We start from the raw sequence: 13,372 nt of genomic DNA on the forward strand, positions 1-13,372 counted from the left end.
CATAGAATACTAGTTTGCAAATACTGAATCATACTTATTTGCAACAGTAACTTAATTGATTTAAATGTTATAGACTCTTAAATGTTTCTATCGTATATCAAACCACTGAAATATTTGAAGCGAGAGCACAAACAAGAGTTGCAGTTGACGTAATATAATAAAATATAAGCAATGAAACTTGAATAACACCAAGCTAAAGCATACTTTTCAACTTTTATTTGAAAATAAAATAAAAAGTCAAATTCTTTTCTTACGTTTGAATTCGCGGTTGCGGTTTTTTTATTATTTTCCTTTTTACATACTTTCCTTTGCTACAATTATTCTAGTATACGTGATCGTTAGCAACACAACAATTGCAGCATATCGACAATTTTATACAGTTAAAGTCAAATGATGTACTTCAAAATCTGTCATTCACTTACTCACTTAAAAGTGAAATCTTTTCACTTGATGGTAATTGATAAAAAAAACATCATAACTTCTTGCACTGTTTCTCTTTTAAAGGAGCTGCGTAAAATCACGGTTTAAACAGCATTATTTCAGAACCGAAAACTTGTACTAAATATCAATACATTTTTAGTAAAAGGACAGCGTCATCTAGTGGTTTAGTACTTCGTCTCGGTGCAAGTTGTAGGCATCTCCTTTGCGTACAGTAGTGACGCTTCAATATCGAATGAATAAAAAGGACAATTAATATTGGTAGTTTGTTATCAAAGGTAAACCATCATTGTTATAAATGTGTGAAGTGGATTGTAATTATGCCACGATTATGATGCATTGTTTGATGATGCTTATAAGCATAATTATTGGCATTGAGGATCATACATGCGGGTGCACGCAATACACAGGTCGAATTCAAAAATGGTCCATACACCGCGCATCTTTGACACACAAAAGTGGTTCGCACCTTATTTACCCTCTTTCAATCCATTCACAACGTACTCATTCATGTTAACAATGTTAAAATGGTCATTATACTTGTCGGTTTACTCAAAAGAGATTTATATATATATCACAATTACGAGAGAAAAAGTGCACTCCATATGCTCTTGTAGTTGTAGTTGTATGTATTTTTATTTTGATTATGGTTGTCATAAAAGAACAGTAATCGCAACGAATTTCATATTTGTTATATAAACTTTGCAATGTCCAAATGGTCTTTGGATATTTACACAAGCAGAATATAAACTTCGCATCTTTCATTCATAACTATATACACATGAGTGTGCGAGCGAAAGAGATATAAACAGAGGAAGAGTGAGAGAGTAGAAGTTGAGTTGAACAAGAGCAAAAACGCGGTCACATTGAACACAGAAATGTAGGTCATGAAATGCACATCATTTCGTTTCGTTTAGTTTGCAAGCTTTGGTTCTTCATTTTTCAAACGATTGCACATTCGAAAAAACTATAAGGGAGAAAAAAAACGACCAAAGCAGAAAAAAGAAGCGACCAATAAAGTAGCGTACACACAAACGACAAGAAAAACGCACATGATGCGCTTGCTAATCAGCAATGGATTGAGAGAATGCTCGATGAATACGCTTATACGAAATTGTCCGATTCCGAGTTTTGAAATTTTTCGAATTGTTGCATCCAATAAATGAACACCGTTGGATGGCCATTTCGAAATTGTTCATCATTTTCTTTCGTTTCAAATTCAATCATTATCAGTTGATTCATGTGAATTTATTTGCTTTTATCCATACGTCTATTGAAATGAGCTTCGAAATATTGAAAGAGAAAAAAAAATCAATCAAATTGATAAAAAAAATGCTTTTGTATATTTACTCTTCAAATCCATCATTCTACACGCTATCTAACACATCGTATCAAGCGAACACTTCGAACGAAATCGCATAACACACAAAATAATTTGGATTGCAAGCAAGTGGTAACGGGCATTGCAATGGATTTCATATAAAAATTGGAGAAGATAGAAAGCAACAGTAAAAGAGATCGAATCTTATATTTACAAATATCAACGGTTATTTTAAGTCACGTATAATATGTTGAGCTATGCTCAGGTGTAATATTATGCGTCTTGTCTAAAATATTTATGCGACCTGAATACGTTTTCATTAGGGGGATGACATAAAAGTATTGTAAAATCATAAAAGAAAAACCGCTTTTGTATACAGAATACACACATTCACATACTCTTTATACTATTTACTTCGTTTCATTCGTGGCGCGCATCATCGTTTCACCACTTGAGAAACAGAAACAAAACAAAAAATACAACAAATAGAATAACAACTGCTGCAGTAGCATCACCACCACTACCACTACCATCACTACTACATACAACCAATAGCAGTCTCGTATAATCAACGCCAGCAACAACCGTGGCGCAAGACATTCAGCATAAAATTAAATAAAAAAAAAACAGAGTACAGAGAACCCTAAAGGGATAAATTATATAAAAAGAAAAAGTGAACTACGTTGAAAATAAGGGTTTGCTGAAAGCGTGTGTATTCATTAATAATATATAAACAAGATTCGCTACGATTTATGACAACTTGATGTTTTATACTTGTCTTAAAGTAAAACTTCATGTTCTTTCGTAATTGTTTCTTTTGGCTTGTTTTTTTTTTTTTTGTCAGTAATATCGAGAAGAAAATCGAATCGTAACCGTTTCACTCTGTATCGTATTGTTGTTGTTTTTTCTTCCAAAAGTGAAATATTACTATTTTTATTTTTTGGATTTTGAAGGATCGACTTTCGAACCCGAACCTAGCTTTACATTTTGTCAGCTTATGAATAATTTCATATTGTAGCACATTGTGTTTTTTTTTCGTTCGATCTTTTTGATGCAAACTCAGTAAATGAAATATCTAAGCGTCATTTGCTCATTTACTATCAAAACATGTTGGTTCACACATACATCACAAATTTACCACATTCACGTATTGTATCATCTATCATTCGAATATCAGCGAAAATGCTTGGCATCGAATAAAAATCCCTTTTTGCGTGCATGTATCTCATTTTCTTCGATAAAAATTCGTTCACATCAATTTATGATGAAAACACAAGCAATGTATACTATACATCGTTCGGTGACAAATGCAAAGCAATATATTTCACATATTTCGACCGTGATTGATGAACGCCGTACATTCGTGATACAGTGAATTTTTATTCAAACATGATGCAAAACATCAAACCGTTTTTTGCAACAGAGGAATCATACAGTGTCGCACTGTTTTCCACAAAACACCGCATTCCATGTAAATTCAGTACTCCGTTGGAGGGATGTGGTTGCATACGATGTTTAGAAAGTGATGAAAGGAAAACTATGTATATTGTATATGCTATTTAGATAATATATATTCATTTCATTCTATCTCTTCTTGGTCCACCGTCCACACTTAATGCACAATCTGCTTGTGTAAGCTTCGAAAAAAAACTGTCAAAAACTTTTACTCATTACCAATTTCACATAGTTCTGTATTCATTTTCGTATTGCAAGCAAAACTGACATCATTTAAACTATCAACGCCCGACCATGCTAACGCAATATTCGTTTCTCTTTGATAAAGTGTCGTAAAAGTTATTGGCTGTCCAATAAAAAGTTTTTCACCATTCATAATTTATGAAGTGTCCGAAATTTCAAACATTTGTTTGTTACTGAGAATCATCATAATAGAAAATGTCCTTTTTCGGTTAGAAGCAATGTAAAAAGTATGGACAAAACAGCTTTGGGTTGTGTGGTTTATGTTGTTAAAGAAAAAAATCTTTTTTTATTAGATTTGATATGTTCAAATCAAGCACCGCATCAGAAATAACAAGTCATTCCAAAAGTGGTTCGTGAATAAAGTTCTTTCGGTTGTTTCGAATATCAAACGATACGGTAGAGATCGTTTTTGTTTTCTTGTACCAAAAAAAAATAAAATAAAGAGATTCACTGCAGTAAGACGAACTTTTCCGCACGGTGGTCCATTTGAAAAGTTTTCTATCGAAGCGTATCTGATAATATATATGAAAGAAATATGTTTCTCGTTTTTGTATAATACAAACGTTGATCTGAGGTACTTGCACATCTCCTTGTAATGTCCTCCTTGGGAGTTATTTTTGAATACTTTGAAAATGCACAAAAAATTATCTTTTTTCGTTGTAAAAATGTGCAGTGGTAGGTTTTTTGGCATACGTTTTTACCGTGTTTAAGTAGACAAAAAATACCACTTTTAGAAGAAACTTGAATGAAGAATTTTTTCATAGGCATAACTTCAAGTATCAAAATTTACATGATCAACCAAAGTCGTTTTAAATCCAATGATTTCTATTTCTCGCAATCCTCAATAATCCTGTCAATTATGTTTTTGTGTTAACAAAAATTTTGTACAGCCGACAAGGTACCACTTGTGACCGATCTACAACAAACATGCTTAAAAAGCCCTGAATTTCGGTTTTGGAGGTGTCTTTTGACCCATTGCAATACGTTCATCTCACACACTAGGTGTGTGCGGTCCGCACAGTGCGGAAAAGTAAAAACAACGAAAGTATGCATGTATCAACTCCCTTTATAGACTTTATTCGTTGTGAGTGCGAGTAAAACTTGTTTACCAGAATATCAAGTCTCAATCAAAATTATATACTCTGCAAACGAATTAAAATTGTTCATTCATATGTTAAAGTGGGATAGATTACATTTCTGAAAAGTTCAACGAGCTGCAACAGAAATGCTGAAATAAATTTCTTCGGTAAAACGTAAACAAAATATGATCAGTATACGTGCGTATGTTTAGAATCTCTTAACGAAATACCTTTGTGGTGATGTTAAACCAAGCAAAACGAGTAGCAAATCAGAACCAATTACAATTATCTCAAAACTATTATGTTGTAAGCTCCTTTTCATCAATTGGATCATACAAACGATAGGACTTTTTTATACAAAATCCAGAGGTATTTTTTTGTCTCGTCTGGACATAAGCTAAAAGAATCTTTTGAAAATTTCAGAAAGTTATTTTCTATCGGAAAAAATAAAAATTACCAAATTTCAAGAAATTCCGACTATAACTAAAAAAATTCATTTTTACAAATTTCACACTTTTTTGAAAAATTATTTTACTCCAGATATTGTAACTTTTGTATGGGAGTTATACATATTTTCTATCCGATCGTCTTGAAACTTGCAGGAAGTAAAGTACATTTTAGGTACAATCATTATCAGCCATAAAAATTGAAAAAAAATATCGTTGATTTTCATTTTTGCCATTTTACCGGAAAACCCCCCGATAATTTTGAAGGAAATGCTCTGCAGAACAACACCATCGAAGTAATGTCTTAATGATGAAGTTATTTTTAAGGTACATTTTAGGTACAATTATTATCAACCATAATATTTATTTTGGCCTGTTGTGCGGCAAATTGAAGTGTCCCGTAATTTGAACCTCAAATATTATCCAAACGAGTAAGGTACAATTAAAAAAAAATTGTGGTACATTTAAGTACATTTTTGGTACAATTATTTAAACCTAGTCCCAAGTTTCAAATTTCACATGAGCGGACATTTGACTATACATCCCTTTTGACGGTATGTTGAAGTGGAACATTTTTCGGGATATATGATTATTGAAGTTGACAAGCGAAACCAAATAAAACGAAATTCTTCTGTACATGAAATGAAAAAAAAAGAAGATAGAGAGAGTATATTCGAAATTAAATTTCCATTATGTGATTGTAGTGTGGTCATTCACCGAACAATTTTCAAATTACATTTTCTATGAATATATGGAATGGTTTCTGTTAGAAAATTGATGTCGTCTTCCTGCCCACACAACAGCCAAATTTCGCATTCTATATGGACATACCACAGAAAACCATTGAAAATGGCTAAACTTTGGTACCTAACCTCAACGTTAAAATTTCTCATGTACAGTTGAGGTTGGCTGATATTTGTTTGGCAGTAACCAAGAGAAGTATGGAAGTACATACAGCAGCTCAAATTACAATCGGTGCTCCATTAGATTGCTGGAAATCATAAGGGGTTGAAAATATTTTCATGTCACCAAGTTGAACACTAGTTTTTATTTTTGTAGCACTAAAAGATACCAATAAAGCACTAAATCCCTATATAGCTTTGAAGTCGCGCACTAAAAATTGCCCCCTGGTGAGATTCCACTGTTGAAAACATCATATGTAAAGCAATTGAGTTGCCCGCCACCTTACAAACTTGTTTATTTCCTTCGCATGAGTGAAATCGCAACACAAAAATTTGAAAAAAATACATCACAGCGTCCGACATGTATCTATCATATAATTAGTTTCAAGCAGTTCATTTTCTTTTTTAAAAAAATCATCCAGCAACCATAATTGTAAAGTGGTCGTGGTGAGAAAAACCACTCAAGCGACTCGTTAAAGTACGAAGAATATCAGCTTATTCGTTCGCATTCAACGAATAAAACAATGTTTGGTTGCTTTTGTGCAATTGGGTTTGTTGTATAAATATAAATAGATTATTTTCGTCGAAATGATAATTCCCTCAAGGACAAAAAAATTTATAAAAATACAATGTTGCGCCCAAGATGAATAATACTTGCACGTTACTAACTAACTAACAAAAATCACAACCAACCCAGACTGTCGAGTGCGTGTAGGATTGAGTAAAAGTTTTACTGTCACTTTGTTAAATATTAAATCACAATTAACAACTATGAAATAATAATAATTATTGTAGTTTGCTATTGGAATGGCATCGAAATGGAATAAAGTCGAGGTATTTTTGTACCGTTTCAAACAATTATTTCGACTTCGGGGTTCACATTTACATATAAATTTTATTGGAATGAAGTTCAATTGCTGTGTGACGGCTCGATATTCGAAGTGGATTGACAGTTCTCGTTTTGGAAACTGTACTTATTCATTATCCAATATTTCGTTTATATTTTATTAACAAGTTTTGTCGTAGTTTGTCTTTTCGTTCAGTTTTCTTGACATTATGAACATCTCGTCCTTGTGCGCTGACATACTTCAAAATGGTTGTTTTGATGGGGTTTCTATTTTGGCCAACGTTCTAGCCAAATTGATTGGCTTAGTTTTTTTTAGACTAAATTATGTGTCCGTTGGAGACTAACCATCACAAAATGGTATATAGTTAATATTTGTATGCTTAAAAATGAACCTGGAATCTATTTTACTGCATAAATTTCAACTTAGTTTGGTTATGCATAGCAAATGACTTGACGTTGATTTGAAAACGGATATTTATGTGAATAGCATGTGAATGAAAATCTTATGAAATAGTCGATAAAGAGTCGAGAAAGAAAGAGAGCATGCATTAAACATTCGACATTTTGCGAACAACTGTCGACCGTCCTGTCGACGTCATCTCACAGTTGAAGCTTGTCGCGTTCTCTTTATACCGCTTATCATTGTTACGCCTTCTTCAAAATACTTCAAATTATGAATAAATTACTCGTTCATATTCTAGTTTCGGTACTCATTTGTTTCGACATTATTTTCCATTCATCATCATGGTGTTGTTATCATTTTTTTTTCTATTCGTTCTATGAGCTATGCCCCCGAGTAGCATAAAGTTGCCTTTTTTGCGCGTTTGCTTTCAACTGTCCTGAGATACTTAAATGGCGTACATAACACAAAAGATAGTACTTGCAACATTGGTAATGTGTAGTCATTTCATTTCGTTTCAGTTATTATTATTATTATTTTTTGTTCAGTTCTTTCAGTTTTTTGTTGATTGGGTCGGCTATGAGCCATTATATTGTCAGTTTGTGCCAAAGAAAATCGTATGAAAAAGGACGTTGCCCATGGCTTTCTATGCACACGCTAATAACCAGCTGAACAATTAACAGCCTGTTCCTGCTCCAATGACTCGGCTCTTGTATTATTATTATTTCTTTGGATTTTGCTTTGTGCGATGGAATAGACCAAATAAAAAATAAAATAAAAAAATATTAACAAAGTGCGTTTTACAAGCCAAATGAATGTGTAGAAAAGCAACAAAGAAAAAATTGAGCTTTGACTTTGTGAATATTGTTTCAACCTTGTGAAACGTGCCCTATGGTCAAAATCTGATAAAATAGCCGAACACACGAAAATATCTCGGAAATGGATGTCAAATGACGGAAATGAATGCTTTTTTTATTCTTGGTTCCAGGTTGCGACACACAAATATAACGAATCGACGACAAAGAGAGCGAGAGAAAGCAATAAAAATAACTTCGAAAAACAATAAACTATTGCCATTTGCATGATGCCAACCGATGTAAAATTTTGAATATTTGACAATTATAATATCCATTGAATGAAATTCGCTCAAGTGCCATATAGAAACCGTGCTTACGAGCAATTTCGAAATTGGCACAAATACTATACATGACTTATACGTATAAATCGCATTCTCAGTTTCCAATGATCATTCAAACCCGACCAATCAAGGGCGGCCACATGCATTGATTATTGTTAGCATTTCACATGATTACTATTATACACTGTCTTTTGCTGTCATCATTTGAATTGTGCGAACAACGAAAAAAATGGAATGTTCCAATGAATTATTCGTCATATTAATGTCGGCACAGATTTTTTTTTTTGTTATTTTTGTTGCAGCATATGTATTAAAATGGCGCCGATGTCAATACATACAATGTCGAACATTTCACAACAAACATGCGATTGCTTTTGCTAATGCTGAGTCTGAATAAACTTAAATGTAGCATTTGCCAATTCTCCAGAGTGTGGCACACAGATAAAGGAGAAGAGAAAACGAGAGATGATTTTTTTTACACAAAGGGACAACGAACTAAGATGTCTTACTGCGTCGAAAAATAATTTTTGCCTCACATATGAAAGTGGCCCATGCATTACATTGCATTTTCAAATACAATGTACACAAATTTATGTTATATGCATACATGGGCACGGAAAAAATTTAAGGGGGAGGGTCCATCAGCCAATCAAAACCCCTAGCAAATTGAAAGAATTTTTCTCTCGAAATACCTCAGCAAAATGGGATTTTTTTTGGAGATCACTTTTTTGATGAAAATCCCTAGCAAATCGAAAGAATTTTTCGCGAAAAACCCTTGCAATTTTAAAGATTTTCTTCCATTTCTAAAGTTGATTAGCAAAAAAAGGTCTTCACTTTCCTGTGAAAAATCCCTAGCAAATCGGAAAATTTCTCGGCTTCCGTCGGGGGGATGATAGCTCGAACGATTCAAGAGGGGAGGTTATCCGAAATTACACCCCCTTGTGCCCATGTATGAGTTATATGCGAAATGAAGTGATTTCATCATCTGGGCACGTATTCATTAGAATTGTTTGTTTCATATATTCCAGAGGAAAATAAAATAAATAAGTAAACCAATTGATATGCACACAAGCAGAAGACAAAATGTTAAATATGGTAAACAACAACAAGAAAGTGATAAAATACAATGTGCGGCCAAAATGAGCAACATTCATCTTCTCATAATGTGTGTGTGTGTGAATGTATGTGTATTGTATACGATATAAGAAAAGGTCAATGTATGCCTCAAGTGTTGAATTTTGTTTGTCCTTTTTTTTTCTCGCATATTTATCAGACAATCCATCGAGTTATGACACATAACTGCAAATATTGTGTATGCAATTTTCATGGTATGATAGAAATTTTCCATTATTCTTTCGAGTTTGACAACAAATACAACTTTCCGGCAACACATCACCGACCGTTAAGCATGGTTTTTGTGTTGACTGAATATGGTGGCTGTTGTTTTTTTTTGTTATGTCTACACATGCTATACACTCTCTTACGCTCGTTCTCTTTTTCGCTCCAAACAAAATACTTGATGATGTCGTTGTTCATTTACGATGTTCCATTGATATAACACGATTTTGCGAGATGTGCAAGAGCAATTGTATGGCAATGACTGGCAATTGAAAATCTGTCACAACTTTATTCAGAGCAATTAAAAATGTGCTGTTATCATGTTTTGAGTGAAAGCATAAAAGGTGAGTGCTTTATTTAAACTTGAATTAAATTATCAACGAGTGGATAAACGTTTATAAAAGTTTGCACCCATGCTATGCCTCTTTCTCTCTTTCTCTCTCTCTCTTCATCGCTTTCTCTATCAACACCGTAACGTTCTCGCCATTATGAAAACACAGTGTAGTATGGAACATTTTATAACAAAAGTAACAACAACAGCAACAAAAGTGCAATTTTAAAGCAAATTCGCATGGAAGGAACCATGTAGTTAATCTTGACAGAAAAAATTTGCACCAACTAACGTACACATAATCAAAAGGATATACTGCTATACATATGAGAATTCATTTACTTTTGGCAAGTAGCAGCATCCGCTACGTGGTGATACACCGTCGGGCTTACAATGAGCAATGCATCTTACTTATGTAGGCAGGCATGAAACTGTGTTGAAAAAAGCAACTGCAGCGAATAAAAATACTCGGTAAATATTCAAATTATATCCATTTTTCCATCCCTATAACAGTAGTTTATTTATATTTTTTCATTACGAGCGCGCACCTTTTTTCGTCTCATTCTCTCTCTTTCGCTCTTTTTTTTTCTTCCGCTCTCTTCAAGTCTATTGGCCCAAAAAGTAAATCGGAATTGATCTCTGCCCTTAGACACCGCACATTCATTTCTAGACACCGCCATGCTCTCAATGTTGTTTGTATATTTGTGTCTGTGTGAGTATATGTAAGGTGATTGTGAGACACAATCAATTCATAATGCATGCGATCGCCTGGCTGGCGTGTGTTTTGTGTACGTGTACTCGCGGCATGCGAATCGTGCATGCACCATTGAATAACACAACATAATATATCCTTGGTATGTTTCAGTTTTCGCTGGCGTTGTTGATTTTGCCTTCTACTCATTTCATTTTTACATATTTGTTTGTTTGTATGCAATTCGAATTATTTTCAGTGTTTTTTTTTCTCTATACCTATCTTACTTTGCTTTATCTCCCGCATAACGTTGCTATTGCTGTGTGTCACACAAAATGAGCAACATTTGAATAAGAAGAGGAACAACAAAAAAAATAGACGATATGAAATATCAATTCGAGGTAACGCGAATGAAAAACTATAGCCGAACCAAAAGAAAAACAACGTGAGCATCTAAACTACGTAAAATATTCGTTTGCATATGTGCAAGTTTAATGGTCCTGTTCATGATTTTATATAACCTTAACTAGCACAATTTCGTTTTGTCCATATGCACGTAGATTTGAACCTTCTACCTTTATAACCTCTACGTTAATTTCGGTGGTATGGCGTATAATTTTCTTATTTTTTTGATTCATTCCGTGTCTGTGTGTGCTTTTTTGGTTTTGGTGAATGCCTTATTTAGGCATTTCTATATAGTTTTTGTTCAACTAACCTTTAAAACTTCCGATTATCCTTTAATCATACGTTGAACATCGTATATCAGTGGTGAATTTCGTCACATCGCATGTTTATGCAGCCCGAATAAACAATACACGAACAACGAACATTACAACAACAAAAAAAAACAAATTGTGTGTATGTGTTGTATAAATGTCTGTTGGAAATTCACAGTTCTTAATCAAAATCACATACAAAAATGAATCTATTTCGTACTGTCACTTTCGATTCAAACGAAAATAAACTTCTTTTTTAAAGGACAAAATTGATCGACCTTTTTCAATGTATATTTCAATGGGACTTTCGACTTTTTGTTGTTGTTGTTGTCGTGTGTGTGGCTTTGAAGAAATTTGATATTTCAAGAGTCGCGAAATTTATTGCACTATTTTCTTCACAGTACTTTTTCTTTTGATAATTTTTTTTTCGCTTCTTTGCCTATCGTTCTATGTTTTGTAACAGAAAATAAAATAAAATTTAAAACTTACTTAATTCAAGTGACGCGTTTCATATCTACGAACATAATTTCGATGAAATCATAAGATAAATTGTATTTATTGAGAGATCGATGACTTAAAAAAAATTAAGTAAATTTTAGAAGATTACTACGACGAGAGATAATTCATTTTGTTTGTGTGCTCTTAATTGCCTAAAATATATTCAATAGATATCTCTTGTTAAAGTGTGGTAAAATTTAAAAAAAATCTCTTGTTAAAACGTCGCCAATAAAATCATATAAAATCAAAATCGTTCGAAGCACTTACGAAAATCGTTTAATTTTTTTTTCGTTCTTTTATTGTGAATGTATGTCAATTTAATTCTTTATCATTTCAGTGAATTTGATTCTAGAATCAGAACAAAATTATAACGATAATTTATGATTGTTTCTTTTCGGTCAATTATTTTATTTGTTCATATTTTTTTATTCGTTGTTTCACATAAATTGATCAAAAATAAAAATTTGTTGCACCGTATTTTTCAAAATAGCAATAGAGATTAGAAGAAATTATTTCAAATTTTCAATTAATTTGAAAAAAAAAAAAAAAACGAGATTTGAAAAAAAAATGTTCGAAACATTTGCGTCTTACAACACTGCAATTTGTGCTTGAGAATGTATGTTTCAATCTAAGCGCGCACGAACTACAACTGTGAAAATTGTTTACCGATTGAAAATCCACAACGAACTGAACCACGGCTAAGGAAAATTGAATGGTTTTTCATGTGGCCCATGCAAATACTGAAAGAGGAAAAATCAGTTGAGAAGGAAAATATACGTGCCATACAATTGAAAATCGTATCGGAATGTAGCATATTCGTATGAGAAGGCTCTCGCTCGTTCGCTCGCTCACTCACTCACACACTCTTTTCCCATTTGAACAATTTCCGCTGGGTGCGCTCGACGCTCTATCTCTTTTCATTCCGTGCACAAAAATTAATTTCATTTCAACATGAGAATTAAAAGTGGAACTACTTGCGATGATTTAAAAAAAAATGTTTCAAAATCATTTTTAAATTGCATTCAAAAAAAATTCTACATTTTTTTTACATGGATAATCCTTTCAAGTTCAGCTGTGATCAGTACATTTAGCAAAGACCACAACCATGCATAAAGCACTAAAAACTTTAGCAAAACTAGATGTGATGAAGTTTTGTCTTGGTTTTTTAAGTGGTTAATAAAAAAATCGAGCCAACAACAAATATAAACCAATAAACCACCTTAATTGGACCCAATTTCAATTGAATTTAAGACCAGCCATGACAATTTGAATTCAAACAAAAGAGTCAAAACAAATGCTAAGGTATTTTCAATTGCCATGATGTGCGTGCCTCCATCTATCGTACGAAAAATTAGCGTAAAGACTTGAATTAATTTGGCAAAGACTATTTAGAAGGAAACAGACCATTTCATCGGATAATTTGTATCCAAAATCGGTTTTTATCTTTCATTCGTCTTAAAAACACAAATATGAAACGAGAAAATGAAAATCGAAACCCCACCAAAATAAAAAAAAATCATTGGAACGAA

General features: G+C 33.0%; 1 protein-coding gene across 9 annotated transcripts in view; it reads right to left on the reverse strand.

Moving 5' to 3' along the window:
• Nucleotides 1–12,599, reverse strand: part of LOC116345640 (glutamate-gated chloride channel) — a 74,325-nt gene extending 61,726 nt beyond the window's left edge. For 7 of the 9 annotated variants that reach the window (XM_031775174.1, XM_031775170.1, XM_031775173.1 and 4 more), the window contains exons 1-3: nucleotides 12,435–12,520; nucleotides 12,111–12,191; nucleotides 11,345–11,792 (exon numbers count right to left, since the gene is read on the reverse strand). The gene's annotated coding sequence lies outside the window, so the exon portion shown is untranslated. Of the gene's footprint in view, nucleotides 1–11,344; nucleotides 11,793–12,110; nucleotides 12,192–12,434 lie in introns of all 9 variants that reach the window. The other 2 variants (XM_031775168.1, XM_031775166.1) reach the window with 2 other exon arrangements.
• Nucleotides 12,600–13,372: the final 773 nt, after the last annotated feature.

This window comes from Contarinia nasturtii, unplaced genomic scaffold, assembly GCF_009176525.2.
Source record: "Contarinia nasturtii isolate CC-2019 unplaced genomic scaffold, AAFC_CNas_1.1 Cnas_scaffold_1371, whole genome shotgun sequence".
Lineage (NCBI taxonomy): Eukaryota > Metazoa > Arthropoda > Insecta > Diptera > Cecidomyiidae > Contarinia > Contarinia nasturtii.